General features: G+C 41.2%; 1 pseudogene; it reads right to left on the bottom strand.

Moving 5' to 3' along the window:
* The window catches only part of LOC129684586 (zinc finger protein 14-like), a 48,702-nt pseudogene that overhangs the window by 4,856 nt on the left and 16,608 nt on the right, over window positions 1-27,238 (bottom strand).

The raw sequence follows: 27,238 nt of genomic DNA, 5'->3' as shown, positions 1-27,238 counted from the left end.
ATTTGTTTTAAATATTTTAATCCTCACTCTCCACCCAGGTACTGTTCGACGGCGGGCTCTGGCATCTTCTTTTCCCTGATTTCTTTCTAAAACCAAACAGCATCATTAGGAATTTTTTTTTCTGGTTCCCTTGCACCTATATCTCCCTGAATTACTCTTCCTAACTGGGACTGACTTCTGGGATCCAGAGATTTCCTCTTCAGGGAAAAAAAGGCTGAAGTGCACTAATGAATTCCAGGAATTTTATGAACTGATGATGTCCCATTTTAACTCCTTCCTCCAGCAACAAAGTTTGCAGAACTAATACAAACAAATATTGCTCCTTCAAACCTGCCTGTCCTTAATATTTACCTCCAACTAACATTCCTGCCTTTTTCTAGTTACATACATATGATTCCCAGGAGTTCCTCAACCTTAAACCTTGTTTTCTTTTAAATCCCCATATTTGAGGTCATCTTTGTGGTGCCACCTGTAAGCATTGGAGCTAACAGGGCCAAGTCAAATCGACCTCTTGACTTTGACATCTTGTAAACTCAAAACACAAATTTTATATTCCCAACACACAATGGCAGAGAATACACTTTTTTTTTTCCAAAAATGATTATAACAAGGCAATCTGAAACCCTGCTGGCCAAACACGAAATCATGCAGCTCTGTGTCAGACACCTGGGGATTCAGTTGCAAAGGGCTTAGATGGCTCTTTCTCTCTGCAACTTCTCAATCTTGCTCTTTGCCTACTTCCACTCCCTACATGTAGATATTCATGGCAGGTGTCTCAAAGCTTGGGTATCTCAGCATGTTGTGGTCTCAAAATGCAGCCCACATTTCATCATCATGGATTCATGCAATGAACTCTCCCAGTCTCCTCACTGGACTCTGCTGGACACACAGAGAAAGAATCCATGACCCTTAAAATTTACATCTTTCGGGGCTGGAGAGATGACTCAGAGGTTAAGAGCACTGTCTGCTCTTCCAAAAGTCCTAAGTTCAGTTCCCAGCAACCACATGGTAGCTCACAACCATCTATGAGATCTGGTGCCCTCTTCTGGAGTGCAGGTATACATGCAGGTAGAACACTGTATACATAATAAATAAATATTTTTAAAAATCACATCTTTTTTCTTTGAAAGAAAAGTAGCACATGGATGATAAAACCATAAGGAGTTCTAGCTTTGGATGGACCCAGTCCCTTTGGAACAAAGTAGCAGTAGGTTCTGTAAGGATCTTCAGGTTTCTAAGACTAGGAATCATGTCACTTTTTCCTTCCATAGTTAAATGCTTTACTGCATAGTACAGTGCCCTTACAACACATTTTCTACATGTCCAAAGAAGAGCAGGTGCCTTCTCTTTAATGGCTCTCACATTCCTGATAATTGTGGACTCTGTTTCATCACATAACTGCTATCTGAATTAACCTACAGCTCTTTTTCTGTCCAATCCACACGTTTCATTAATTTCTGCCCCTATTATACTATTTCTCTATTGACATGCAGGAGTCATGAGTAATAACCATGACACAGATTGAATGTCTAGAAATCAGTTCATTTTTCTTTCATTTAGTCTTATTTGATTTCATGAGACATGCACAGAAGTAATTTGTCAAACTATTACACAAACAACCTGTCTCAGTGACTGTTCTATTGCTGTGTAGAAGCACTATGAACAATGCAACTCTAATAATTGAGTACTTTGGAGATTGATTAGAGTGACAGAGGGCTACTCCATTATCATCTTGAAAGGATGGTGGGCATCATGGTGGGCAAGCATGGGGCAAAGTGTTATATCTGATACACAGGCAGACAAGCAGAAAGGAACACTAGCTCTGAAACGTCAAAGCCAACCTAGCGTGACACAGCTAAACAATCAAGACAAACATACTACCACAAAGTAATTCCTCTCAGTTTTACAGTAAGTTCAACTAACTGAAGACCAAGCACTCAAAAATAGGAGCTTGAGTCTGCTGAGCTAATATAAACAATGCCAGGAATATAACTTGTCTGGCACTGGTCTTCTGAAACCTCAAAGCTCACCTACAGTGTCACAGCTAAACAAATAAGACATGTTTTAAAAAATCAAAAGCTGGGGGGGGGGCCCAAGATGATTGCGCAGGGAGAACAACGTGTCTGAGAAGCGGGACAACACTCTCCGTGCAGCGACCAGGAGACTGAAATCTGGTCCCTAAAACAACAGCTATCGTGTTTCCCAGGTGAGGGGAGGCTCCCACAGCGTGGGAATCGGTCGGGTTCACTCTCGGGCCACACAGCCAGAACCCAGAAGAGATCCCGGGTAACACAGGCTTTGGGTCTCCGGGCTGGAGCCACAAGCGTGCGTGTCCAAATCACTTTTCCAGGCTGATTGGTGGGCACAAGGGTGCCAGAGACTGGGAGTCCCAGTCGCAAAACCCAACAGGGAAGGAAAGTTTCAAGACTGATAACGGGTCACCCAGTCTTTCCCTGGAAGGTCTCGCTGACCACGGGTACCCGCTGCCATCACAACTGAGCTCCCGCTGGGAGAGCAGCTGTGCGCCCAGCTCAAAATCCCTACTCCCTCTTCAGAGGAGGCAGGAGGCATCCAGCAGAATCTGCCACAGACCACATTGTCTGTACCCCAACCTGAGATCGGGGCTGAGAAAACCCAATCCTTTCGGACACTCCCCAAGCGTCGCCATAACCCTGCCCCGGCGGAGCAGAAGGATAAAGAAGCGCACAGTGGCTTCACAGTGCCGGGAACCCAGTGCTGCCGGCTGCTCCTAGCAAACAAACTTTAGCTTGGGATCTGGGTCTGTGGTCATTCAACACGTCCTGAGATTCTCCTGGGTACAGCACAATAAGGTCTAGCACCAAGTCCTATCACCGGCGGCCCCCAACCCCTGGCAGAGAAACCCCGGCTCAGGATTGGACTGAGAAGTCCCAACCCCTTCTGGCACTACCCTGGGAGCACCGGCATGAGCTTGCCCTAGTGGAGGGGAAGGTCAGAGGGGAAGGACAGAGAGGCAGCCTACCACAGGACACAGCACCCCCTCTCCAGCACACCCAGCGGACCCTAGCAGAGAAACCCAAGCTCTGGATCTGAGGACACTCAACCCTACCTGGTACTCTCTCTGGATCAGCAAACATAGGTTCTTCTGCCAGGCTGCTTCTGGCAGAGATCTGGGCCCGGGATCTGGGATTGAGAACACTCAACCTAACTCTTTCCCGTGCTACCCCGGGACAAGTCAACATAACCCCTTCTGGCAGAGGGACAGGACAGAGAGGCAGCACACAGGAAAGGTGGACACCGAGTCCTGCGGCCACAGTGTCACAGAGCTGACTGTTAGCCAACCCATGCACTTTCAGCAGCAGGACCAAATCAGAGAGTAGAGAGCAAGGGGAACCCCTATGCATTCCAACTGGTCCTGCAAGAGAGTGAGTGAGCCTTCTAGGAAGAGTTTGCCCCAGACCCAGGGCCTCTCCACAGAAGCAACCAGACGAGATCCCTGCCACCCACACCCCTAGTGTGGGCATCATAGGGATTCATGGGATAGTAACCCCAACATTGAAGCCTCTGCCTTGTGGGTCCACCAGTGTAATCCAGGCAAACAATCCCTGGATCTCAGACAGAACTGCATAATAGTGGCCTGCAGGCTACTGCAATAGTCAGAGAACCCGAGCATGCACACTGCGCCCGCTAAAAGCGCATGAGAATAGTGCCAGCGTCACATTCCTTACTTAGGCAAAACTGAAACCACAACGCATACTCCCAAACCTGTGAACCTCTCTCATCTTCCTGAACAAACAGTCCAGAAAACAGAAAAAGACGATCATAGCCCGAACTACAAACTCGAGGAACAAACAGTGAGGGTTATAAATAACCAGATGGCTGGAGGCAGACGTAAGAACACTCCCAACAAAAATCAGGACATAATGACCTCACCAGCAACCCCACAAAACAATGGACACTTCAATTCACTAGATATACAAGAAAACGACCTCAAATCTATGTTGCTCCAGCTATTAGAGTCCCATAAAGATGAAATGAACAAAGCCCTCAGAGAAATAGCCAAAGAAATCAAGACGAACCAAGAGGAAACAAATCAAGCTCTCAGAGAAATGACCACGAAAATTGAGGCAAACGAAGAAATGCACAAAGCTCTCAAAGAAATGTCCACACAAATAAAGGCAAATAAAGAAGAAATAAACAAAGCTCTCATAAAAATAAAGGCAATTATAGCCAAAGAAGTAGAGGCACAATTAGTGATACATAGAGAGGAAATGGACAAAAAAATAGAAGCTGTCATTGAAAAGCAGGACTCCACATTCAAACAGATGAAGGAAATGGTGCAGGACATGAAAACAGAATTAGAATCAATAAAGAAAACACAAATAGAGAAAAACCAGGAGCTGGAGAACATAGAGAAAAGATCGGGAACTACAAAGCTAAGCATCACCAACAGAATACAAGAGATGGAAGAAAGAATCTCAGGAGCCGAAGATACACTTGCGGAAATTGACACGTCTCTCAAAGAAAAATAAAATCAGAACAGTTCCAAACACAAAACATCCAAGAAATCAAGGACACCATGAAAAGACAAAACCTAAGAATAATAGGAGTAGAAGAAAAAGAAGACATCAGGCTCAAAGGTCCGGAAAATACTTTCAAGAAAATTATAGAAGAAAACTTTCCCAACTTAAAGAAGGAGATGTCCATAAACATACAAGAGGCCTACAGAACACCAAGTAGACTAGACCAGAAAAGAAATTCTTCATGTCACATCATAGTCAAAACACTGAACCTACAGAATAAAGAAAAAATTCTAAAAGCAGCAAGGGAAAAAGGCCAAGTAACATATGAAGGTAGACCTACCAGAATCACACCAGATTTCTCAACAGAAACTATGAAATCCGGAAGGGCCTGAACAGAAATCATACAGTCCTTAAGGGACCACAGATTCCAACCCAGACTACTATATGCAGCAAAACTTTCAATCAACATAGACGGAGAATTCAAAATATTCCATGACAAAACCAAATTTAAACAATATCTACATAGTAACCCAGCTCTACAGAAGTTACTAGAAGGGAAACTCCAAACCAAAGAAAACAACTACATCTAAGGAAACAGAGGAAATAGATAACTACACAACAAAAAAATCAAAAGAATACAAGCAATAAAACTCAGTGACACCACCAACCCCACATCAAAAGTAACAATTGTTGGTCACTAATTTCTATCAACATCAATGGACTCAACTCCCCAATAAAAAGACACAGACTAACTGAATGGTTGCAGAAACAGGATCCAACATCCTGTTGCATCCAAGAAACACACCTATGCAACAAAGATAAACACTACCTCAGAGTAAAGGGCTGGAAAAATGATTTTCAAGCAAATGGTTCCAGAAAACAAGCTGGAGTAGCCATCCTAATATCTAATAAAATAGACTTTCAACCCAAGTTAATCAAAAAAGATAAGGAAGGCCACTATATTCTCATCAAAGGAAAAATCCACCAAGAGGATATCACAATTTTGAATATCTATGCCCCAAATACAAGAGCACCTACATTCGTAAATGAAACAATATTAAAGCTTAAATCACACATTGATCCTAATACCTTAATAGTGGGAGACTTCAACACTCCACTCTCACCAACGGACAGATCAACTAGACAGAAAACAAATAGAGAAATAAAAACACTTACAGAGTCCCTAAATCAAATGGACCTAATAGACGTCTACAGATCTTTACATCCAAACTCAACAGAGTATACCTTCTTTTCAGCACCTCATGGAACCTTCTCCAAAATAGACCATATGGTTGGTCAGAAAGCAAGCTTCAACAGATAGAAAAAGATTGAAATAATCCCTTGTATTCTATCTGACCACCATGGACTAAAGCTGGACCTCAACAACAACAGAAATAACAAAAAGCCGACACGCACATGGAAACTGAACAACATGTTACTCAACAACAGCTGGGTTAAGGAAGAAATAAAGAAAGAAATTAAAGACTTCCTAGAATTCAATGAAAATGAAGGCACAACATACCCAAATTTATGGGACACATTGAAAGCAGTGCTCAGAGGAAAATTTATAGCACTAAGTGCCTGCAAGAAGAAATTCGTAACATCACATACAAACAACTTAATGGCCCAACTGAAAACCCTAGAAAAAAAAGAAGCAGATACACCCAAGAGGAGCAGATGGCTGGAAATAATCAAACTCAGGGCTGAAATCAATCAGTTAGAAACAAATAAAACTATTCAAAGAATCAATGAAACAAAAAGCTGGTTCTTTGAGAAAATCAACAAGATAGACAAACCCTTAGCCAAACTAACTAAAAAGCAGAGAGAATCTATCCAAATCAGCAAAATCAGAAATGAAAAGGGTGACATAACTACAGAAGCTGAAGAAATTCAAACAATCATTAGGTCATACTACAAAAGCCTATATGCCACAAAATTTGAAAACCTAAAATGAAATGGACAATTTTCTTGATAGATTCCATCTTCCAACTTAATAGTCCATCTTAATAGTCAAGATCAGGTAGAAAGACTGAATAGCCTTATATCCCCCAAGGAAATTGAAGCAGTCATTCACAGTCTCCCCTCCAAAAAAAGCCCTGGGCCAGATGGTTTCAGCGCAGAATTCTACCAGACCTTCAAAGAAGTGCTAACACCAATTCTCCTCAAACTATTCCACAAAATAGAAACAGAAGCTACATTACCAAACTCATTCTATGAAGTGACAGTCACCCCGATACCTAAAACACACAAAGACCCAACAAAAAAAGAAAACTTCAGACCTATCTCTCTTATGAACATTGATGCAGAAATACTCAATAAAATACTTGCAAACCGAATCCAAGAACACATCAAAGATATCATCCACCATGACCAAGTAGGCTTCATCCCAGGCATGCAAGGGTGGTTCAACATATGGAAATCCATCAATGTAATCCACCACATAAACAAACTGAAGGAGAAAAACCACATGATCATCTCCTTAGATGCTGAAAAAGCATTTGACAAAGTCCAACACCCATTCATGTTTAAAGTCTTGGAAAGATCAGGGATACAAGGCACATATCTAAACACAGTAAAGGCAATATACAGCAAGCCTATAGCCAATATCAAACTCAATGGAGAGAAACTTAAATCAATCCCACTGAAATCAGGGACAAGACAAGGCTGCCCACTCTCTCCCTACCTCTTCAACATAGTACTTGAAGTCCCAGCCAGAGCAATAAGACAACTAACGGAGATCAAGGGGATACAAATTGGAAAGGAAGAGGTCAAAGTGTCACTATCCACGATAGTATACATGAGCAACCCCAAAAATTCAACCAGAGTACTCCTCCAGCTGATAAACACCTTCAGCAAAGTGGCAGGATACAAAATCAACTCAAAAAAATCAAAAGCCCTCCTGTATACCAAAGACAAAAGGGCCGAGAAAAAAATTAGGGAAACAACACCCTTCACAATAGCCACTAATAACATAAAGTACCTTGGGGTGACACTAACCAAGCAAGTGAAAAACCTGTTTGAGAAAAACTTCAAGTCTCTGAAGAAAGAAATTGAAGAAGATATCAGAAGATGGAAAATTCTCCCGTGCTCATGGATTGGTAGGATTAACATTTGGAAATGGCCATCCTGCCAAAAGCAATCTACAGATTCAATGCAATTCCCATCAAAATACCAACTCAATTCTTTACAGACCTTGAAAAAAAGATTCTCAGCTTCATATGGAGAAACAAAAAAACCAGAATCTCCAAAACAATCCTGTACAATAACAGATCATCTGGAGGTATCTCTATCCCCTATCTCAAGTTGTACTACAGAGCAATAGTAATAAAAACTGCATGGTATTGGCATAAAAACAGAAAGGAGGATTAATGGAACTGCAAAGAAGACCCAAAAATAAACCCACACACCTATGAATACTCGATATTTGACAAAGAAGCCAAAACCATTCAATGGAAAAAAGACAGCATCTTCAACAAATGGTGCTGGTCCAACTGGATATCTACATGCAGAAAAATGAAAATAGATCCATACTTATCACCCTGCACAAAACTAAAGTCCAAATGGATCAAAGACCTCAACATAAAACCAGATACTCTAAATCTGTTAGAAGAAAAAGTGGGGAACAGCCTAGAACTCATTGGCACAGGAGAAAACTTCCTGAACAAAACACCAACAGCACAGGCTCTAAGAGCAACAATCAATAAATGGGACCTCATGAAACTGAAAAGCTTCTGTAAAGCAAAGAACACCATCATCAAAACAAAAAAAAAAATCTGCCTGCCTACAGATTGGGAAAGAATCTTCACTAACCCTTTATCTGACAGAGGACTCATATCCAGTATATACAAAGAACTAAAGAAGCTGAAAAGCAGCAAACCAAGTAATCCAATTAAAAAATGGGGAACAGAGCTAAACAGAGAATTCTCGACAGAGGAATATCGAATGGCAGAGAAACACTTAAAGAAATGCTCAACCTCATTAGCCATCAGGAAAATGAAAATCAAAACAACCCTGAGATTTCACCTTACACCCAACAGAATGGCCAAGTTGAAAAACTCAAGTGACAACACATGCTGGAGAGGTTGTGGAGAAAGGGGAACCCTCCTCCACTGCTGGTAGGAATGTAAACTGGTACAACGACTCTGGAAATCTATCTGGTGCTTTTTAAGACAATTAGGAATAGTGCTTCCTCAAGACCCACCTATACCACTGCTAGGTATATACCCAAACTTTGCTCAAGTACACAAAAGGGATATTTGCTCAACCATGTTTATAGCAGCTTTATTTGTAACAGCCAGAACCTGGAAACAACCCAGATGTCCATCAACAGAAGAATGGGTACAGAAACTGTGTTATTTCTACACAATGGAATACTACTCAGCAATCAAAAAGGAGGAAATCATGAAATTTGCAGGCAAATGGTGGGATCTAGAAAAGATCATTCTGAGTGAAATATCCCAGAAGGAGAAAGACAAACACGGTATATACTCACTTATATAGACCTATAAGATATGACAAACATAATGAAATCTATACACCTAAAAAAGATAATCAAGAGAGCAGACATGGGGTAAGATGATCAATCCTCGTTTAGAAAGACAGATGGGATGTGCATTGAATGTATGACAGGAGTCTACTGAACGCATCTGAAAGACTCTTAACTAGCAGTGATTTCAAAGCAGATACAAAGACTCATGACCAAACCTTTGGCAGAGTACAGGGAATCATATGAAAGAAGGGGAGTTAATATGATGGGAAAAGGATAGGAGCTCCACAAGGACCAAACATCTCTGGGCACAGGGTCTTTTCAGAGACTGACATTCAACCAAGGACCATATATGGATATAACCTAGAACCTCTGCTCAGATGTAGCCTGTGGTATCTCAGTAACCAATTGGTTTCCCATAGTGAGGGGAACAAGGACTATTTCTAACAGGAACTCAATGACTGGCTCTTTGACCTCCCCACCCCCCAAGGGAGGAGCAGTCCTGTTAGGCCACAGAGGAGGGCTTTGCAGCCAGTCCTGAAGATACCTGATAAAACAGGATCGGATGAATGGGGAGGAGGTCCCCCCTATCAGTGGACTTGGAAAGGAGCACGGTGGACATGAGGGAGGGAGGGTGGGATTGGGAGGGAATGAGGGAGCAGGACACGGCTGGGATACAGTTAATAAAATGTAACTGATAAGAAAAAAATAAAATTAAATAAAAAAAATCAAAAGCTCTCCAAGTGTGGTGTAATTCCAATACTCCAGGAGGCAGAGCCAGGCAGAGTTCTGTGAGTTTGAGGCCAGCCTGATACACAAAGGGAATCCAGAATAGCCATGGCTACATGGACTAACCCTGTCTTGAAAAACCAAAAACCAAAACCGAAAAAAAAAAAAAAAAAGAGGGAAAGAAGAAAAAAGGGAAGAGGGAAGGAGGGAAGGAGGGAAGGAAGGAAGGAAGGAAGGAAGGAAGGAAGGAAGGAAGGAAGGAAGGAAGGAAGGTAGGAAGGAAGGAAGGAAGGATGGAAGGAAGGAAATCCCAACCATTTGATTTTACCAATAAAGCCTCAGCTGCCAAATGCTGGGGTGAAACTTGTTAGCTCAGAGAAGAAGAGAAAGCAACCATCTGATTTTCCTACTCAGCTTACGTCCACTAAGGAAAAAGCCAAAAAGCCAAAAGCTAAAAATCAAAAGCTTGCTAGCTCAGCTGGCAGCCTGGGACGAACAGGCCTGTTAGCTCACCAGACAGCCCCAAGGGTAAAAAAGGCAAAAACTCCTTTCTCCTTCTCCATGCTGTCTTAAATACCCTTTAACTCAAAGTCCCTCCTTTCTCTTTAATTCCTGATTTGGTTACTCTCTCCACTTCTTGACCTAGGGTTTTCATTAAATCCTGTGTACAAAAGCTCTTGTGTTAAAGGTCTAGGGCTGAGCCACACCATGATCACCTGTTTACAATACTCAGAAAGTTCTTTGATTAAAGGTGTGTGTGAGAACTAAACCACACCAAAAAAGAAATAGGTCTTTACAGTTCACAATCTCTGGGTTCACAATGGGATCAAATATCCTACAACAAAGACAAACCTACTCCCACAAGGGCATACCTCTTAACATTAGTTAGTTCTAGCAATTGGTGACTAAGCATTCAAAAGATAGGCACAGGAAGCAGTTGAGCTAACATAAAATACCACAGGAATATAACCTAAGTAAAAATGGCATCTAAAAGAAAAGAAGGAAAGATACTATGGAAACAAAGAAAGAGGGAAAGAGAGATACAAAAGGAAGAAAATATTTCCTCCAAATATGAGGGAGCCCACTCCTCTGACTGAGTTACAGTAACTTTTTCTACCCTGTCTAAGAGATTAAACAAGTGGAGGCCTCTAAACTCAGGTTTAAGTATGTATCTTTTCTCTGAATGCATGGCATTATCCCTTATTTCCTTCCCTACCCAGTTCACTCAGGAAACCTGGGAAACCTTGGCTCAGGTCTGGTGGAGGCAATGAAGGCAATCTCTTGGTGTGCTAAAGTGTGACTGTTGGAGATGATGCCATCAAGAAGCATCATTTCTAATTGGGTAGAAGTGCCACACAAGGCTAATAAGGTTTTAAATTTGATTCAACTATTTTAACAAGTTGAAATCTGAATGTTTTAAATTCCAGCCAACATGGAGTATCTCTGGTCAAAGCCCAGATCATACTCAAGTGGGATAAAATGGGGCCAAGCAACATTTTGTGTCTAAGACTTCGAAGGTGAAACACCTGGATGACCATGCTTGGCTACCACAGTTATAATCTGTGAGGTAAGATATATGCATGGACTCAACTGTCTCTGCCAGAGGCCATGGAAATCTTTCTTCTGTTCCTTAGCTGTGGGGAGTCTACCTGCCTAGGCCATGCCATAGGTACCATCTCCTCTTGTATTCACGCTAACCTCTCGAAAGTGTCTCTTTAAAGAAAAGGCTGTAACACTGTACATTTAACCTTGGAGAAGTGTAGATCTGACTCGGATTTGTACCTGATGGAAGATGGGCTCTCCTTAACAGGAGCTGAGCTAACCTTAAGTAGAAAGTAGTCATGTAGTTTGCTGCCATCTTGGCTGATATGTCAATATTGTATTACAACAATGCCGAATTTTAGAAATAGATTCAACAATGTCCAATAAGAAGCATCAACATGTATGCTACCAATAACAGAAAAATGATGAGAAAGGTCATCATGAAGGAAAAAATGATCAACACACAAGACTGGATAAATACTAAACACAATGACATCCTCTGACTTCAAAACTTTGAAGGAAACTGCAGTAACTGAGAAACGAACTATCCCAGACTAGAAAGCAAAACAACTAAACCTTGAATAAGGGCCAGATTAGAAAGAAAAACAACTGGGGCTGCTGAACCTTGAATAGAGGCCAGACCAGATGGCCTTCCCTAGAGGGCAGAATTAGCTTATTTTGAGAACTAGGGAACCTGGGGCAGGGCGGACTGCTCTTGGAAGAAACCACAAGCTGCAAGCTGCAAAACTGTTTTTTATGTTATCTTTCTGCTGACCAGTCAATGTAAAGAAACATGTGTGGTCTGGTTTTTAGGTATAAAAACTCTGTGCTTTGTATGCTTGGGTCGTCTCCTGCCTTGAAGGGGCGACCCCATTTATGCCTCTTGCTTTTGCATCGAACCACGGTCTTTGAGTCTCTTTGGGAGGGGAGCGGTCTGGAGTTCCTGCGTCGGGACTGCAGGTCTTACATAACGAAGAGAGAAAATATAAAGAAAGAGAGAAAAAAATAAAGAGACACAGACAAAAGCATGAAAATATTTCTTCCACGTAGGGGGGAGGAGCCAACTCCTCTGGCTGGCTTACAGGCTTCCTTCACATAACCTTCCTTACCCTGCCTAACAAGTGATTAAACAACTGGAGGCCTCTAAACTGAGATTTAAGGATGTATCTTTTCTCTGTGCGCACGGTATTACCCCTTGTTTCCCTCCCCACCCAGTTCCCTGAGGAACCGGAAAAACCTGTCTGTACCGTACTGTCTGGAAAAGAATAAAGAGAGTAACAGAACATGCGAGCAAAATTAGGAGGAAAGAAAGAAAGAAAAAAAAAAACACAACTAAAAGGGAGTAAATGTTGACGAACGAGGCAGGAAACCCAGGAAGTCTGAACTTACTAACACACGGGACTGGACCACCGTACCATCCACATGCAAATGTGTTAATAACACAGACTTTCCACCTGCACAGAATTAACTGCGGACGGAGCCGACACCTGACTGTCAGTGCAGAGCTTCTAGACGACACTGGAGAAAGAGCTCTGCGAGTCAGCACACCTGCTTCCCTGCAGACAGTAAAAGCGGCTGAGGCTCGCTGCAGGTGACGTCAGCAACAAGGAAGTTTTCATGCAAGGCTCCCTAAGCCCTGAGGACGCGCAGCCAGGGGAACCAAGTCACTCAGAAGTTCAGCTTCCCCCTCGGGGGAGGTGCAGTGACCTCACGGGGCCCCGCTTCCCGTCCCGCCCCCGGAACGAGCCCACACGGGCTCCCGCGGCTCCTCCCCGCGTGGGGACGGCGGCCCCGCTCACCATGGCGCGGACTCCGAGCTCGCCCCGCTCGCCTCAGCTCCAGGCAGCGGCTCAAAGCGCGGCTCTCCTAACAGACTTGCCCAGTACCTTCCCAAGCCGGCAGTTTCTGGGACCGGAAGTGCACGCCCCATTCTGACTGGCGGGTTCGCCTCGAGACCCTCATTCGCTGGTGAGGCTTGAGTGACAGGAACATCTCTGTTAGGGACAGAGTGCTGAGAAGTGTCACAGCGCGGTAGTTCCCAGCCCTGGCCTCCACTCCAGTCACAGAACTGTCCCACACTTGCCGAGATATGCATTCCAGCAAAGCGTGCGTCTGTTACCGTAAAGGCCACGAACCTAATCTCAAGGAACTAGAAAGGCGTTTACGTCAGCAGGTGTCGCCAGCACCTGCCAGGTGGCCCAGGTGTGTTCGGCCAGCCACTCAGCTCTTTTTCTTTTCGCAGTGCTCGCCCCCATTCTCTCCCTCTTTTTGCTCTCATGGATCTGCTCCCTATTTCCGCCTGTCTACACGTCCATTTGTCTGCCTCTATCCCTTCCCCAGGACCCCATCCTCCCCGCTCCCCCAATAAATCTCTTGTACACCATAGGTGCATATTTAAGCCCCTGGAGTAATTTCTCAGGGGCACACCTTGGCTCAGCCTGCAAAAGGTAGGCCCCTCTGCACACTATATATCACAACGGCGCCTGGACTGCAGCGCTGTCCCTGCGTTACTCCTGCACTCAGTTGACACTGCTCCTTTTTCTAGGCTCAAGGTCTCTAGCATATGCACAACATTAAACACTGTGGAGTGGAGAGATCCACCTGCCTCACAGCTGAAAAGGGCCAGATCTATCCAGGTCAGATTGAAAACACCTGATAGTCACCAGGCATTAGCAATTTTCAGAAGGCTCACCTCGATCGCTTACATCTCTCAGCTGAACATTGGTAGACAAAACATTAACAGGTTCCCAACCTACAGTGGTGGCACTAGCTTTTCATGCCAGCACTAGGGAGGTGGAATCAGAAAATCAAAGTTTAAGCCTGATACCCAGAGAAGTTCCAGGACAGCCTAAGCTGCAAAATGAAACACTGTCTCTAAAAACAACAACAACAAAATTTAAACTAGCTTGGTCTATGATACCAAACACCAACTCTTAGGGACCACAAAGATGAGATGACCACCCTAAGGACCTGCGATGAGAAGACAAAAATAGAAAATTTGGCATCAGTATGTCTTTTGTAACCTGATGGTTCCTGTTAGGCAAGTTTATTAAGGCATACAGCTTTGATGCACTATTTACATGTGAAGAATGAGACCGTCAGCAGGAAGTTGATTTAGCACTCTTGGAAGAACACGGGATCCCTCAGAGTGAGCACACAATGGCCATGAGACTGATAACCACAGTTTCTCAGAAGAGCCTGGTTCCCTTGAATCCTTCAAGATAACCACTCAAGCACCCTTGGGCAAGACAGAAAAAAGAATAATATATTTTTGTGCTTTCATCAGGGCATCTGAGAAAGCTTTGGTTAGGCATGAATTCCAAAAGGCTCACCTCCAACCTAAACAGATATCGAAACAAAAACAAAAAATTATGCATGGAAAATTAGGACTTAGAACGAGTAGTAGATATTGGAAATTTGATACACATAATGGGGAATAAGAAAGTATTGAACACACCAAAAGCTGATTTAAAAAAAAAAAAAACATAATTGAAAAACCTTTAAATAAATTACTTTTTGAAAAAAGGCAGACTCAAATTGCTAATTTCCCACATGAATTTAGAGTTGTGAGCTGTAGTAAAGTCCTGAAATCCTAACACATGGAAGGCTGACACAGGAGCATCACTTGTTTAAGGCCTGGTATAGCTACAGACTGAGTTGACAAAATACTTGGGCAACTTAAACATAACCTGCCTCACAAAAACTTTTGTTTAACATTCAGTGGACAGATGTTTTCCAAGCATGGAAGGGGCTCTAGAATAAGTGCCTGGTATTTTTTACCCCAAAAATGAAAATTGAGCTACTACAACAAATATATTGAAATAGGTGGATTAAAGAGAGTGCTGTAACAGGAATCACCCAGTTTGCTCAGTGAGTAAAGGCACCTGCAACTAAGCCAGAGGACCAGGAGAAAAGCCACTCCTTCAATGTGTAATCTGACCATCACACATGTGTTGTGAAATGTGTCTTTACACCAATCACAAAGGCAAAGATTCAGAATGTTTAAATAGAAAACAATGTAAAGAACAACAACAACAAAATAAATAAATAAATAAAACACAAAAAAAAGGGGGAAAGAGGAAAAAAGGGAAGTAAAAGAAAAACCCAGCAAAACTGCTGGCTATGTGTTAGTACAACCATTCAGCATTCAGAATGCTGTCACCTCACTGTGTTAAAGTTGTTTCTACAAAAGGGCATTTCTCAGTTTCTCTTAACCCAGCTATCACCCAAATAATTGAGACTCTTTTATATTTGTTAAATAATAAGCTTCACATCACAATAACTACGCAGTTATTACTGTGTTCTCAACCCTCTAAACTAAATTTTGTTTCTTCCCTCAAACATCTTAGAGATACTTGCATTTTGTTTCTTTTTCTGCTGAGCTCCCTTTTCTGGTTTCTCCTAGAAATCTGGTGGCTGCATGGTAGCTCAGTATCCAAGTGGGTTCCCTAATAAGGGGGACAGGAACAGTTTCTGACATGAACTCATGAGCTTCCCCTCCCCGCTAAGGGAGGAGCAGCCTTGCTAGGCCACAGATAAGGATATTGCAACCATCCTGAAGATACCTGATAAGCTAGGACCAGATAGAAGGAGAGGAGGACACCCCCTCTCAGTGGACTCGGAAGGGGGCAGGGAGGAGATGAGGGAGGAAGAGGAGGATTGGGAGGGAAAGAGGGAGTGGGCTACAGCTGAGATACAAGTGAATGTATAAAATTATTTAAAAATAAAAAATATATTAATTAAAAAAAAGAAATGTGGTGGCTGAATCCCCATACTTTCTTCCCTAACTCCTCCTCCCCTGCTGGCAGGATGTCCAGCCCTGTTCTCTCCCCTACTCAGTAAGCAGCTTCATTGGCATATCAGGGAACAATTAGGGAGCAGTGTTTACACAACATTTAGACAGGAGATTCTCAGGACAAGGATTGCAGTAAGAGATGGGGGTACAGAAACCAGCATTTAAATTGAACAATAACCTTATGCCTACAGCATTTCCAGGCTATCAACAGGAAGCAAAGTATTCACACTTAGCTAAGAAGTTACCAAGTGAGTAAGAATCATCTGTCAGCTCTTTATGGAACTCCTTTCTGACAGAAACAATTTATTGTGGGGCCTTCTCACCTCTGAGGATGTGGGACCTCAAGAGAGAGATGGTCATCACACATCTGGGTAGTGACTCTCCCAGGGATTACACACTGGATATCATGTCTGAGTCCTCCACACTGCTGCCCTGTGCCTATGACACGTGCATATGCTAGTGGGATCTCCACACAAAGGTGCCAGGCATATGACAACCACCTGTGGCCATCCTCCTACTGTGGAGACGCAAGTATGCAACACAAGCTTCAGTGCACTTGCTTACCTGCACCCTGCCTAACAGACCCCACTCTCGGGGGTGAGTTTCATCACCAAGCATCATCATCATGTTGAGCTGTCTTACACGCTCCATATTCTGGACTTGTAAAATCCAGGACAGGCCACCCTTTCCTGAGGGTTGTGGAGGTAAGTCTCCTGATGATATGGTGCATTTTGCCTTTCTGTTCCCTCAATCATTTTACCAACCCAGGTACAAACCCTTCTTGGCTCCACCCACCCCATCCTGGTCATTCCCGTTCTTTTCTCTGGTCCAGCCCTGCTGTCCTTTTCTATGCTTGCCTCCACACACTGGATTCATGCTTTTTGAATCCATTTCCTGCTCCCCCCAGACACACCCCTATGCCTCAATCCAGGCTCCAATCCTCACAACCTCTAATCCTGTTCTGTTCCCACAGCAGTACCCTTACTTTCTAGCCCCTCTTTCTGTGGCCACTCCCTCCCAGAAAACCTGCCCACCACCAGCTGGGAAAGAAGGCTCAGGAGGATCTCTACTTCCTATTTCTACTTGATCGACAACTGCAGCCCCTGTACCTGTGGAGGACAAGTTCATTTCTCCTAAATCTTCATCAGGAAATGGTGGAAATTTAAGATTAGATTAATAATCAAGTTCCTTACTTCAGGGTGATTTTCAGGCAGTGGAGCATGCCTATCTAAAAGAAATTGCAGTGAAGGATATAGAGATTTTAATCCAGCAACATGGCTGCTTCTGTCTATAAACTAACTGACCTTACCTACATTGTTTCGGATTAATGGGGTGTACTAAAGGTATGTCTGTATTTCAGCCAGAGTAGCCATGTTTGTAAGTGACTTCTAATTGAGGTGCACACAAAGTGACAAAGCAGAGAAAGATTTGAAAGAATTAGTCAGAAATTGTATATGCCCAACTCTGATGAGACCAGCACAGGAAAGAAAAGCTATTGAAGAGCAGTGAAGGTAGAAAGAGTCAGGGAGTTGGGAGTCAGTACAGTAAGTACAGTACAATGGAGTTGAGTTCATTTGTGACTTCATGCAGTTCAGTGTAGGTCATCAGAGGGAGTTGATGCCAGAGAATAAGAGGCCAGAGGTTAGAACAAACTTCCAGAGTTAGTTTGAGACCAAGAAAAGCAATTGAATGAGAATCTGAGAGAAGCCAGATTGAATCAGTCAGATGGAGAAGCATTTAAGCGAAAACAGCTGAGTTGAACCAGCCAACTACAGAAAGAACTAGAAAGGGTGAGTTTATTCAGCAGTAAGTTTGAAGTGATAATTACATAAGGCTAATAAAGGTTACTTTTAAAGGAGGAGCTGAAGGAGTTGTCACCGGGACAGTAGTCATTAGTGGTACTGCTTTTTCTTTTGATTTTGCTTGAACAGGGTAAATATTGTTTTTCTTTTTGTCTCTTTTACCACTTTTAAGGTTTGATTATCCAATTTTGATTAATTCAAGAATTCACTGTCTTTTCCTCATGATTAATATCCTCCTCCTTCTTCCTCAAGTATTTTGAAAACAGTCTGAATTAATGGTTAATTGATCCAAAATTGAACAGGAATCATATCTCCTATTAATCTTCCTTTTAAATATTCTTTTGGACTCTGTCCCATACTTTCATCATCTAATGTCATTATGAGATCCAGGAATTCTAATCCTAAATGACTTATGAAAATTCTAATGGATGTGTTCTAAGTACTTAAGCTCCTTCTTTCAAAAATGGTGGACAAGCTCAACATTCCTGGTTTCTGGCCATACCCTGGCAGGATGGGACATTGCAAACCTCTTGTTTTCTGTGCAGGAATGCCAAAAGCCTCAGAGCAGCAGCCAAGGTCTGGAGCATAGTTTTTGCTGTAAATAGCCTATCAAAAAGACTCTTTTCATTATTTTTACCAACTCAAATATGGTGACTCAGGGACCATACTGAGCTGTTCAATTAAGATGGCAATGAGATCATGTTTGCATCTGTAGGAATATAAATATAACTTTGAACATGTTAAAGAACTTGATCATCTATTAGATAATTATTAACTTGCATTTGTTAACCATCAAATATTAGGACTTTAGGTTTTGTCCCTGATAAGTTGGACACTTAAAAGTCATAAACACAGTTCATAGCTTATACAAGTTTAAGGCTATACAATAGATTAATAATGTTATCATATTTAGAAAATAAGAGCAAGCATATTTAAATCTTGATAGTGAAAATATAGAATGACCAAGTTTTAGCACAAATAAATAAATGTCTCTAAAATTAATAGATCATAATTTATAATATCTTTGGAATTATATCATATAGTTTAAGCATATTTAGGCAAAAATTTTATTTAGTAACCTCCAAGTTATAAGTTTTAAAACCAACAATATAACAGAACAGTAAAAAAGCAATTTTAAAAGTACATTTGAATTTATTATATCAAACCTATTAGCCAGGCAGCCTAGTGGTAAATCTGGATCACAGGCAGCTCGTGGCAGGAGAAATAACATTGATTCATTCATTTAAAAATTGATAAAAACATAGGCAGTTAAATATACAATTTTAAATTAGCTTAATTTGAATAGATCTTTACACTTAATTTTAATAGACCTTGACATTTCAGCATCATATATATATATAATATATATATATATATATATAATTCAACCCTCTCTCTATATATATATATCATGTTGTAAAAATATAACTTTATTTTTATATAAAAATCCATACCAATTTAAATGAGACTTGCTGCTTTTAGTCTAAAGGGAGATAAACAGTTATGACTAAGGAAGTCTTATAAATATAAACCCAATAAGCAAATTATAAAATTCATTAGATAAGAATTTACAGCATTTCAATATACATGTATACATATTTTTTTAAGAGCAGCATTTTACGGAAATCAGGAAGAAAATATTTTTAAAAGCTGGGAAGTAGGGCTGGAGAGATGGCTTAGAGGTTAAGAGCACTGGCTGTTCTTCCAGAGGTCCTGAGTTCAATTCCCAGCAACCACATGGTGGCTCGCAGTCAACTATAATAAGGTCTGGTGCCTTCTGGCATGCAGGTGTATATTCAGAAGAACATTGTATACATAATAAATATATAAATCTTAAAAAAAAAGATTTTAAAAAAGTTGGGAAGTAGGAGCTTATAGGTCAGAAATATTTAGAGCGCCAGTGTTTGGAATGCGCAGCTTGGAGTTTTGCAGGAGTGGGTGAGGGGTGAGCACATGGCACGGCTTCTCTGTTAAAACCAACATGGCACCTTGCCATGTGTGCTGTGCAAGGGTGGGGGCACAGCGAAACCAGGTGCTTGCTGCTGGGAAGGCTGTCCTGGCCTGGTTTGACACTCTCCGCATGTGCATAGCACGGCTGTTTGGAAGTCTATGCAACTGAAAACACTCCTCTGCAAGTGAGTATTCTACAGGAGATTTAAAACCTCACCTGTGGGGCCTGAAGACCATTTGAGTGTACACAGGGTCCCCAGCAATTGCTTACCTAACAGCAATAGTTTAAAAGCAGGCTGTGTCTGTGTCCCAAGCAGCAGTTTCAGCATCTGGCATGAGCATTTTAGTTTCCCCAAGCCGATTTTGGCACAGTAAGTGTCTGCCTTGTCCTGGGTGCTCAGAGTACATGGAGTCACATGGAGCACATGGAGCACATGGAGCAGCCATGACCTGGACAGGTAAGTTGTAAGGGCAGGGCAGTTGAGAGAAAGTGTAGGCTTTAAGGCATATGTGGCTGAGTAATGGTTAGAGATAGATAGAACAGATGAAGAATCTATTTGTTGCAGGCACCATAGTAGAATCTATTTGTTGCAGGCACCATAGTCCGGTTAAAGGGTTCCTGGCATGACCAGATGAGGTGCTACCAGGAGAGCCTTTCCTAGCCCAATGCACCAATGAAATGATGATGCACACAACAAACATTATATGAAAGAGGTTTATTGGATGGGGATGAAGAAAGAAAGAGAAGAAGAGAATGAGACACGATGGGGGACGGTAGAAGGACACCCTGCCAGAGAAACGGGACAGAGCAGGAGAGTGAGAGAGTAAGAGGGCAAGAGAGCAACAAAGTAGAGGGTTGGTCTTTCTATGGAGCAACTCACCATGCCTGCCAGGTGCGTGACTACCTGGGAGGAGACACATGATGACATCATAGGTTGCTAGACAGCCCTGAAACAGGCTACCTAAATGCTAAACCTACTAGCTGAAAGTCTTCACATGGCACTTGTACCTATATTACCTTTAAAAGTGTGTTTATATTCAGAGCAAAAGACCAAACAACAATGAAGACAAAGCAAGTAGCCCAGATGATTCAGCGTCCCAGACTGCCTCAGTTACTGTTTCCTCAAGAATCTACATACAGGTGAAATTCAAAAAAGCTAGCCCAGTGATTAATCCCACAGACACTAGACAAAAAAATCACAAAGACTGGACAGAAAACATACAGGCTAAACAGGAAAAGACATTCCTAGTTTTTCCAGTGCTTAGCCAATATCCTAATTTCTTAAAGGGTACCCCAAAAGATGTTCTTGCCCCCAGAAGACAAAAATTTTAAGAACACGACATTCCCATTCCCAAGAGGTGGAGTGGGTGTTTTTGGTCATTTGGTGGACTGGACATGATGAGGAAAAAAACAAGGTAAAGGCTGGAATCAATCTCTTTCCCCCCCCCATCCTTCTTTTTCTCTCATTTTTCTCTCCTCTAAAGGAGGCAAAAGGGAATGCTGAAAGAAAAGAAGGGGGATATAGGATGACAGGATAAAAAGTAGACTATGAATCTACTAGTGTCAAATATTGTGTATTGGTATGGATTACTATATACTGATAGAATTTCAAGATTGTTTTGTTCAAATTTTGTTTAATATATTGTACATATGCAACTTATTTTAAAATGGGATGTAAAGTTCTAGTCTTATAAAAGCTAACTATTGGAAACTGTTCAGGATAATGGAGATGCAAATTAGTAGTTATCACCTATATATTATCTTATTTGGGTCTTATTAGATACTAGTTTAATCAGTTACAGAAACAAGCTTTATTTAGTCTTGTATGTATTCAAGGTATAGTATAGTACATAGCTAGAAACAAGCAAGATTGCTCAATAGGCAGGTAGGTAGATAGATGGATGGATGGGTACATAGGTAGGTAGGTAGATAGATAGATAGATAGATAGATAGATAGATAGATAGATAGATAGATGGATGGATTTCCAAAACTTCAGAAATCTACACAATAGGGCATTTAAACATATTTTAATGATAAAAGGCTTTTTCTGACAGAAAGACTCCCAGCAGGTATCTCTAATCTACTTCAAAGAAGATGATGGGCATCAAAAAACAAATGCGGCAAGACAGCCACTGGAGGAAAAGAATAAAACAAACTGTCCCTAAACTGCTGAGAGCAGGCTGTCTGAGCAAACTATAAACAAGCTGGACACTGGAAAATTGACCATCGAACATTGCAGAGACTAAGTGGTCAGTCCTTCACAGAAAAAGCCTGTCAGATATTCTAACCCAGTGGTTGAAAGCTGGATGTCCCAATGACACCAAGTAACCTCTAGTTACTGTCTCTGTCATTTCTATAATGCAAGAAGGTTGGCTCTATGCGTCCTATATACTTGGTAATATTGTTCCCTTCTAAGGTCTCTGATGGAGTTGAAGAATAGATAGTCATAGTCTCACTACAAATTTGTTTAGGAACTAAAACCATGTTTTAGATATAAAAGGATGTTTTAAGTTCTGGATAGATGTTTTCTGGTTGATAGATGTAAGAAAGTGATTTAGGTATAGAACTTTGGACTAATCAGGATAGGATAAATAATGGAACCTTTTCCAAATTACTATTTGTCAATCTGTATTGACAAATACGAATGGACTGGACATTGTAAATATAATTCTTACCTAACAATCCCCATAATTATTCTTATTGTATATACTTTATTAATGTTAAAGAAAATACCTTTTTTTAAAACAAAACGAAGATATGTAATTTTTACACAGAAGTTTTGGCGTCTGTGTAAATTCAGTTATGTTATCTAAATGTTTTTGTTTTAATCCCAAGTGTGCGACTTTAGTTGGGCTAACGTTTGTCCACACCTGCTAACTGTCACATGTGGGGCAGATCTTTGCCTGCTGGCAATGGCCTTCCCCCCAACACACAGAGAGGGGTGTGGCCTAGACTCTTGAGAGTATAAATATGAAAGCCGACAAAGAGAACAGGAGTTGCCTGTGGTGGTGTTCACTGTTGCCATGTGGGATGGAACACTTTTAAGAGACCAGAAACAGGGTGGTGGTTTGGAGCAGACAGATGGAGAGAAATGCTTCAGGGAAAAGCTGTGTGGAGGAGACTGCTAGCTGCGCCTGCGGCTGACAGAGACTGCTATAGAGCCCTAAAAGAACCCCTTGACCCTAATTAGCTAGGAAAAGTAAAAAGGTTTGGGGCTCCTCTACCCACTAACCTTCTCTCTCTTCTACTTAAGGTTGGGAAATTGATGGAAGGGATGTAGAGGCCTAAACACCCCAAATAAATTAAGAATTTTTTAAAAAGACCACAACAGGTGGCTTTCTGCTATAGTTCCCCCTGGCAGGGCTGCCTTACCTGGCCTCAGTGGATGATATGTACAGTCCTGATGTGGCTTGATGTGCTGGGGAGGGTTGAAGTGATGGGAGGGGCACCTTTCTGGAGGAAAAGATAAACAAGGCAGAAGGAGGGGAGGGGTGACTGGGAAAGGAAGAGGGTACTCATTGGATGTAAATAAACTTAAATATTTTTTAAGATAAAATAAACCCTATCACACAGTGCTTTCTTCATAAAAGTACCCTTAAGCATATTTACTTACCCTATAACAACCCTATCCTGCCTGTACTAAAGCCTGATGGCTCTTACCACCTAGTCCAGGACCTAAGGATTACTAATGCTGTCACTCCTATACACCCAGTAGTCCCTAACCCCTATACTTTACCTCAGATTCCCTCCTCTACCTCTCATTTTACTGTTGTAGACCTTATGGATGGCTTCCTCACCAGTTTTTACACTAAAATTCACATGATCTCTTTGCTCTCACCTGGGAGGACAGCATTTTAGCTTACATAAACTGTCCATACCCACGGGTTCCAAGTCAGGCCCCATTTTTCCCCTTCAGGCTCTGGCCACTGATCTCCTCTCCCTAGATCTGTCTCCCAGCTGCTTACAATAATACATAAATTTCTATTCAGGTGTGGTGTCATAACATGCTGCACAGCTTAGCATTTTAGGAAACAAAGGATGCAGAGCCCTCCTTTACAAAGCTCATCTTTCTGTCTCTTGGGTCAAGTACCTAGGCTGTCTACTATACTTGATCACAAAGAGCTCCTGAAGTCCCTCACATCTTCAAGTACCAAAAAAAATTGCTTCTATCCTTCCATAGCATAGGGGGATTCCTTAGAACCTGGATTCCTAACTTTGGCCTTCTTGCTAATCCACTCTACAAAACAGCTAAGGGCCTCTTAACTGAGCTTATAGATCCTACTAAGCTTCTCACACCTGCTTTTTTTTCTTCTAAGATGTCCTCCAACGAGCTCCTGCTCTGGCTCTCCCGGAACTCAACCAACCCTTTACCATTTAAATCACTGAAAACTGTAAAATATTTCTAGTTTTGGGACAAATCAGAGTACCTAGGTTTGACCCTGTTGCATAACTTTCTGAATATCTAGATAAAATAGGTAGAAAAAGGCAGACTTTCTTACTGGCAGCATACTGGCTCTTATTGTAATTTTTAACACAGTTCTCTATATGTGAACAAAGACAATGAAAGATTTAGTTGTATGGACATGAATCCAGATTATGTTAGAGAAAGTGCCAAAATGTTTAATATGCTTTGAAAAATGATTGTTTTTCTTTTACATGGGTAACAGTTTTGCCTGTATGTATATCTGTGGGAGGGTGTTGGATATCCGGAAACAAGACTGAAAGATAGTTGTGAGCATCCATATGGGTGCCGGGAATTGAACCTTACAACTCTAGAAAAGATATCATCTTGCCAGACCCCCCTTTTTGGATATTTTAAGACAAAACCTCTGTATACAATTATAGCCTTCCTAAAACTCACTATGTCCACCAAGATGGCCTGAAGCTCAAGAGTGATCTACCTAACTTTGTCTCTCTGACAAGTTCTAGGATTACAAGCATGCAACACTATGACCAGGTGACATGTTTTCTAAATGACCTATCAGACAATGAAAGGATAATGTAAGATTTAAACAGGAACCATCAGTATTTTGATGAATAGTAGTCGTATTTCTTGCACTTTTTCCATGCATTAATTTCAACTGGTAAGACACTTCCTATGTTTCTGTATTCATGACATGGCATATTTACAATTGGAAAGGAAGCAATATTTTAATATTAGAGCATTTCTACTAATTGTACTGAAGCCCAGTGAGAAGGATCAGCAGACAAAATATATGTAGAGTGGAGGATATATCTCATACATTAGGTTCATGTTCACTTGTTTGTTTTTAACCAGTATGAATTGCCTCATGCCTTTAAAAGTTCCTACATGGGCTGGAGAGATGGCTCAGAGGTTAAGAGTACAGACTGTTCTTCCAGAGGTCCTGAGTTCAATTCCCAGCAGCCACATGGTGGCTCACTACCATCTATAATGACATCTGGTCCCCTCTTCTGGCCTACACGCAGAACACTGTATATGTAATAAATAAACCTTTTTTAAAAATAAAAACGTGCGAGCTGGAGAGATGGCTCAGAGGTTAAGAGCACTGGCTGTTCTTCCAAAGGTCCTGAGTTTAATTCCCAGCAACCACATGGTGGCTCACAACCATCTATAGTGCGATCTGGTGCCCTCTTCTGGTGTACATGCACACATTCAGGCAGAACACTGTATAAAACAATAAATAAATCTTTAAAAAAATGTACTACGTTAATTTTGTTTGACATTATGTTTATAGGGTTTTATTCCAGTATGATCTCTTTCATAAGTGAAAAGTTAACTCCTCTGTGAAAAGGCTCTACAATATTCATTACATATATAGGGTTTATCTCTAGTATGAGTTAATTTCATGCCTCTGAAGATGACTATTCTGTGCAAAGGCTTTACCACACTGACTACTTTCATTGAGTTGTTTTCCAGTGTAAGTTCTTTCATACCTCTAAAGACTATTCTGTACAAAGGCTTGACCATACTGATTTCATTCCTAGGGTTTCTCTCCAGAATAAATTCTTTCATGCCTCTCAACAACACTGTTCTGTGCAGTCTTTACCACACTGACTATATTCATTCAGTTTCTCTCCAGTATGATTTCTTTCATGCCTATGAAGAACATTTTTATATGCAAAAGCTTTACCACACTGATTACATTCATAGGGTTTCTCTCCAGTATGAATTCTTTCATGCACTTGAAGATAACTCTTATATGCAAAGGCTTTTCCACATTGATTACATGTATAGGGTTTCTCTCCAGTGTGAGTTCTTTCATGCCTCTGAAGATTACTGTTCTGTGCAAAGGCTTTACCACATTGACTACATTCATAAGGTTTCTCTCCAGTATGACTTCTTTTGTGTTTTTGAAGATTACTGTTACTTAGAAAGGCTTTACCACATTGATCACATTCATAAAGATTCTCTCCAGTATGACTTCTTTTATGCTTTTGAAGATTACTGTTACGTGTAAAGGCTTTACCACATTGATTACATTTATATGGTTTCTCTCCAGTATGATTTCTTTCATGAATTTGACAATCACTGTTACGTGCAAAGGCTTTACCACATTGATTACATTGAAAGGGTTTCTCTCCAGTATGACTTCTTTCATGAATTTGAAGATTACTATTACTAGTAAAGGCTTTACCACAGTGATTACATTCATAGGGTTTCTCTCCAGTATGAGTTCTTTCATGACTGTAAAGAACACTTTTATATGCAAAAGCTTTACCACAGTGACTACATTTATAGGGTTTCTCTCCAGTATGGATTCTTTCATGCATTTGAAGATAATCCTTGCATGCAAAAGCTTTACCACATTGGCTACATGCATACAGTTCCTCTCCAGTATGACTTCTTTTATGTTTTTGAAGATTACTGTTACGTGTAAAGCCTTTTCACGTGGCAGTACTCTTCAAATACATGAAAGAAGTCATACTGGGAAAAAACCATATGAATGTAATCAATGTGGTAAAGGCTTTACCACATTGAATACATTCATAAGGTTTCTCTCCAGTATGATTTCTTTCGTGAATTTGACAATCACTGTTACGTGTAAAGGTTTTACCACACTGATAACATTTGTAGGGTTTCTCTCCAGTATGAGTTCTTTCATGCATTTGAAGATCACTGTTACGTGTAAAGGCTTTACCACATTGATTACATTTGTACGGTTTCTCTCCACTATGAGTTTTTTCGTGAAACTGAAGATGACTCTTACTTTTAAAGGCCTTACCACATTGATTACATCCATAAGGTTTCTCTCCAGTATGAGTTTTTAAATGAAATTGAAGATGACTGTTACTTATAAAGGTTTTATCACATTGATTACATCGATAGGGTTTCTCTCCAGTATGGCTTCTTTCATGATTTTGAAGAACACTTTTATATGCAAAAGCCCTACCACATTGATAACATTCATAGGGTTTCTCTCCAGTGTGAATTCTTTTATGTATTTTAA

The sequence above is a fragment of the Psammomys obesus genome, unplaced genomic scaffold (genome assembly GCF_907164565.1).
Source record: "Psammomys obesus unplaced genomic scaffold, mPsaObe1.curated_primary_1811, whole genome shotgun sequence".
In the NCBI taxonomy this organism is placed as follows: Eukaryota; Metazoa; Chordata; class Mammalia; order Rodentia; family Muridae; genus Psammomys; species Psammomys obesus.
The sequence above is the reverse complement of the archived record's forward strand: the minus strand, read 5'-3'. Positions and strand labels throughout refer to the sequence as shown.